Below are 6,293 nucleotides of genomic sequence, written 5' to 3' on the forward strand. Positions count from 1 at the left end.
ATAATGTACTCTGCCCCAAATGTATAATTAAAATTTGCAAATACTGGGACTTACTCTTCAGAATAACAGGAACCAGAAACTCTGGCTACTGTAAAGTCACCTAAATAATTTGGATGGCTTGTGATGAAAAATTACTCTTGAACTGGATCAAGATCTTAGATCACAATATCTCTATCCATATCTGTATCTATATTTATCTATATAGATATACACACATACGCATTTATGTAATGTTTGTATATTATGATATCATGTGTTTCATGTGTACGTGTGATTAGACACAAACTCACATAAACGCCATCCAGGAACACAAGCTGTCTTGTCCTTGGAGTACAGTTGAAATCTCCGAGGAATCTCTGAAAGGAAGAAAGGGTAGAATGGGTAACGGAATCCAGAGCTCAAAATGTGCCCATCAGTGTGCTGTTGCTAAAGGAGATGGTTTAGAAGTATCCCAAAGCTGGAGCTTGCAATGAGCATAAGAAGCATGGAGCTTCGCAGCAAGCGATAGAGCCAGTGACGGAGGAACCAAGCAAGGAGCATAGGGTAAGGGCACCACCCTCTTCCTATGGAGAATTGAGTACAGGTTCTTAGGAGAGGCCAGGGGTATTAACTTAGGGACTGGGAATACCAAGCAATGATGGAGAGATCTTAGGCTCAGAAGACCTGTTCTGGTGCAACCCATCTATTACATCCTACCCCAACCTGAGCCACTGGAGAAAGTCTTCAATAAAAAAGTAAAGCACTGGGTGTTAGATGTAAGGGATAAATCACTGGATTCTACTCCTGAGGCCAAGACTACATGTATGTTAACTAACCTGAGAATAAAAATAAAATAAAAAGATAAATCACTCAGAAACAGTCTAAACTACAATCCTGATACAACAGAGATTTAAAAGAGAGGCATCAACCTCGACCATAGAAGGAATCAAACTTAAATAAAAACACATACATTACTTGCATGGTCCAGGACTCCCTCCTGGGCACTAGGACTCTTGAATGAGGTAAAACCAATCATCTTTGGACACATGGCTCTTAATTCAGGGCACAGAGGTACTGATGGAAAGAAAGAGGCTGTTAAAATGGCCTCACAAAATTATAAGAGAAGGAAATAAGCTACCAGGAGTGAAATTCAAAAAGAACAAGTCAACAGCCTCTCAAGAAATGGAAGAGTTAGACTAAGCAACAACAACAACAAAAATCACTCTAACTCAAAAAGAATAGTTATGCACAATGAAAAGAGAAATTTTGGAAAATACAAATAATGAATTCCAAAAATAAAAATTTACTGATTAAACTGAATTTAATAAAAATTTACTGACTAAACTGAATTTTTAAAAGAAAGGAAAATAGAAATAAAATCAGTTGAAATCATAATTAGTTAGCTAGAACTTCTGCTTCTGATCATAACAGAATAATAGGAACCAGATCTATTCCTGTGAATTAAACAACTAGAAAACTAGATAAAATATATAAAACAATGATTTACAGGTATCGGAAAACAGGGAGGGTTCGTTCTCTGGTTGCCACAGCTTGCCACTTCTAAAACACAGCATAGGGAGAGGAACTCGAGTAGATCCCAGTGGTCTCAAGGAGCTCAGGAGTCAGAGACCAGAATCCAAGGAGTCAGAATCCCTAAGATCTATAAAGGGTCTTTCACTGAGTTCTGATCTGCACAGGCACAACCAGAAATTCCTCAAGGCTAGGAAGAGGGGCAGAGGGGGTGTGGACTGAAAAGCGATAAGCCTAATAAGTGCCTGTGCTCACAAAGAGCTGAAAGTAAGCAGTGTTCCCACCTACCAAATGGAAAGAGTTTAATACACAGTCCGTTAGGTAGAATCTTCCAAAGGGTTATGCCTTAGTAGTAGTTCTAAATTAACTTTAGATTAAATACTGAACTTTACCCACATCAACAATCTTTAAAAGCAAACATCAAAAAGATTGAATTGATTCCAAGTAATTTACTTATATGCCACAACATCATCCAGGATTATTAAAGAGTATAGCCAAATCTAGCACCCAGAAGGTTCAGCATCCAATAAAAAACTAACAGGCATTCAAAGAAGCAAGTGAAAAAAATCAGTCAATAAAAACAGACCAAACTAGCAGACATAATGCAATTGGCAGATCATGATCCTAAATACTTGTTACAGGGGCGCCTGCGTGGCTCATTTGGTTAAGTGTCCAACTTCAGCTCAGGTCATGATCTCACGGTTCTCGAATTTGAGTCCTGCATTGGGCTCTGTGCTGACAGCTCAGAGCCTTGAGCCTGCTTCAAATTCTGTCTCTCTCTCTCTCTCTCTCTCTCTCTCTGTCCCTCACATGCTCACTCTCTGTCTCTCTCAAAAATAAATAAACATCAAAAAAAAAAATACTCGTTACATGTCTGCATAAATTCAAGAAGATAGAGGAAAACATGAATGTGACAAGAAGAGAAATGGAATATGTATCTTTCTGTCTAACTATCTGTCTGTCTTTCGACTTCCAGTAGCATGATAAATAGTTCTCCATCCCCTCACTTTCAATCTGAAGGTGTCCTCAGATCTAAAATGAGTCTCTTGTAGACAGCTTATAGATGGGTCTTGTTTTTTTTTTTTTTTTTAATCCATTCTGATACCCTATGTTTTTTGGTTGGGGCATTTAGTCCATTTACGTTCAGTGTTATTATAGAAAGATATGGGTTTAGAGTCATTGTGATATCTGTAGGTTTCATGCTTGTAGCGATGTCTCTGGTACTTAATCTGTCTGTCTTTCTATCTATCTCTCCAGATGAAACATCTGGATGAAAATGACAATATCTAAAATAAAAATCTTACTGGTTGTGGTTGACTGATTAGACACTGCAGAAAATGTAGCAAAATAAAGCACATAAAAAATGAATAAAACATCTGTGACCTATGGGAAAATATAAAATATATATAAGAAAGAGGGTGCTATCCAGAAGGTGATGGGTACAGAAATTTATTTGAAGAAATAATGGCTGAAAAGTGTCCTAAACATAATGAAAATTTTAAGTCCAGGAATCCAACAAGTTCAAAAACCCGAGTAGAAGAAATAAGGAAGAAAGAAACAAAAAGCAAGGTACAGAAAAATCAAAGAGCTGCAAACCACAAATAAAGAAAATCAATGTTAAAAGCAGTCAGAGGGAAAAAAAAGGGCACATTATATGCATAGCAACACGGATAGGAAAACCAGTCCACTTTTTGTCACAAAGTTTGAGAGCCAGAACATGATGGAGTGGCATCTTGAATGTACTGGGAAAAAAACAAAAAACAAAAAACAAACCCTGTCCATTAAAATACTGTACCCAGAAAATTCTTTCAAAAATGAAAGTGAAATGGTGAAATGGAGGTTTTTTTCAGATAAACAGAAGCTGCGAGATTTCATGCCCAATAGTCCTGCATTCCAAGAAATACTAAAGGAAGTTCTCACAGCAGAAGTAAAATAATACCAGCTATCGGAATGAAGTTTGGATCTATACAGAGCAATGAAAAATGCCAGAAATGATGGGTAGGTGGGTCAATACATGACAGTGTGTCTAACGTTTAGATATTCTTTAAAAGCTATTTGGTCAAAGGAAAAACAATAAAAACTTGTGGTGTTTGTAGCATATTCAGAAACAAAGTCCTTTAGGACAATGAGCGGTGGGTAGGGAACGGAAGCATAAGGCTCTTTCAGTATAAGTGAAAGGGATATTACTTGAAGGTAGACTGTGATAAATGAAAGAAGTATGTTGCAAAAGCTACAGCAGCCACTAAAACAAAAAATAAAGAATTATAGCTAATGAGCCAATCGTGGAGATTAAATGTAATTGTAAAAATTCAGTAAACAAAGAACAGATGTGACAAACGGAAAACAAATAATAAGGTGGTAGATAGAAGCCAAACTATTGAATGTAAATGTCCTAAACATATCAATAATCATGCAGAGATTAAGATAAGCCCCCGCTGAAAATAAAATGGGAAAATTTGAGATTACTATATAGCAACCTGCTGAAAAGAATTCTAAAAGAATTCTAAAGGAATTGCTAAATGTATACGAGAGACTATAAAGCCCTAATATAAGGCTATTTAGCTCATGAATGTTGTTTAAGATTCTATTTGGGAGGAATTTACACAAATGTTAGAGAATGAGAAATCTGAAAATTTGGAAGGAATGCAGTTGTTGTTTTGTTTTATTGTGATTTCCAGCATCATAATGTGTTAAGGATTGGGTGGTGATCATTTTTATAATTTTAGATTTTGCCTGTAGCTAAGCGGGAGGAAAAAAGAAATAGTTCATCTGTTCCATTGTTGGGATACTTTCCAGATATGTTGAATTTCCAAGCAAGGCTCTTGACTTAGAATAGCTTCTAAAATTGAAAGTTTTTGGACTGTTGAGAATTTCTTGACCAGCTGCTTGGCAGCTAATGGATGATAGATTCAAAGATTTTTCGAAGGATTTTTTCTTTTTTCTTTGTAGCGAAGTAAACAGATTTAAACATTTGGCTAAATAGTATAGTTTGGACTGAATATAAATGACACAGAATGAATCTTAATTGGTTTTATATTCTGGGAGCTATGGAAGTATGGTCTAGCAGTCTGAGATTAGGAACACAAGCCAAAATTATTAAAATTCTCTGGCTACAAAGATATTAGTTACTTTGCCTTCTAACACTTTCTTACTTGCATTTCCTGAATTTTTATCTTTCCTGAACATCATACAATTTTGTTTCTTAATAGTTCATCTGCCCTGATAAAATCCAATATGGATGTATATTGCAATTCCAAATGTTCTTTTCTCAAAATTTTAAGTTTCTCTCCATTTTGGAGTCTTAAAATGAATCACAATTTTCAGAGGAATGAGACTTACACTTCATGACTTGTTCACAGCGTTTAGAAAGCTGTTATTAAGACGTGTCCTATTTACCTTTTAACTACTTTTTATTTTTTTTTCATTCTTTTTTTTTTTAACGTTTATTTATTTTTGAGACAGAGAGAGACAGAGCATGAACAGGGGAGGGTCAGAGAGAGAGGGAGACACAGACTCGGAAATAGGCTCCAGGCTCTGAGCTGTTGGCACAGAGCCTGACGTGGGGCTCGAACTCATGGACCGTGAGATCATGACCTGAGCCGAAGTCGGCCGCTTAACCGACTGAGCCACCCAGGCACCCCTTAACTACTTTTTAAATTCCCTGCTATTTGCCAGCTATTAATTAGGTACTGGTAGTTACACCTTGAAGAATTGTTACAGCCATCAAAGATGTTACACTCCTTGCAATGACCTCTTTAGGACATTGTAAGACATGGGACACCACTGTCATAGGCAAAATGAGTTTTGAAAATGATTTTCAATCCTTTTTTTTTTTTACACGTAAATTCTACAAGTGAGTAGGCTTTTAATTATGTTCTTAATTTTAAGAAAATGTACCATGTTTTCACTCATGCTTGGGCTAATTGCAGCAAGATCATAATAAATCAATTATTTAAAGCTTTAGGGGTAAAATCAACTTTTAGTAAAAAAAAAAAAGAACAAACAAAAAAACCATGCAGGGCGCCTAGGTGGCTCAGTTGGTTGAGCATCTGACTTGACTCAGATCATGGTCTTGCAGCTTGTGCGTTTGAGCCTCGCCTTGGGCTCTGTGTTGACAGCTCAGAGCCTGGACCTGCTTCAGATTCTGTGTCTCCTTCTCTCTCTCTCTCTCTCTCTGCCCCTGCTTGTGCTCTCTCAGAAATAAATGAATAAACATCAAAAAAAAACATGTTATTTAACTTTGGGTGAACAAACTACAGTTTTCTGCAACACACATTCTAGCAAATATGATTTCCTGTAACAAATATTTTTGGAGACAAGTTTCAAGTAGCAGTTCTTGGAATCCTCATTACAAACTATGTTACAGGAAATACTTTGGCTTTGGTGGTGAGCAGACATCGACATATGGACTCAAAATGTATATTTTTAGATGTATAGTATATATAGCCACACATATTACTTTGTTAAGGGAAAATTAAAAAATAATTCTGCAAGTCTCAGTCTTTAGCGCCTTGATTAAAAGGAAAGTAAAAATGAAATAAATAGCTTTGGCAACTGGTCATCATCTATGAAGTAAAGTTACCGCAAAAATCAATTTAAGTACATGTTTCTTTAGTATTTCAACTGACCAGCTTCTCTTTCCGTGTGAATTGTTTTCACCCAGTGCAAAGTGACAACAGTGTGATAAGATGACACTTACTAAAATGCTTTCACTAAAGAGACTGTTTTTAGGTACCTGGCATGTAACTTTTTAATGTCTAAATATGAACAAACTTTTTGCAATC

Source organism: Panthera onca, chromosome A1 (assembly GCF_046562875.1).
Source record: "Panthera onca isolate mPanOnc1 chromosome A1, mPanOnc1 haplotype 2, whole genome shotgun sequence".
Taxonomy (NCBI): Eukaryota; Metazoa; Chordata; class Mammalia; order Carnivora; family Felidae; genus Panthera; species Panthera onca.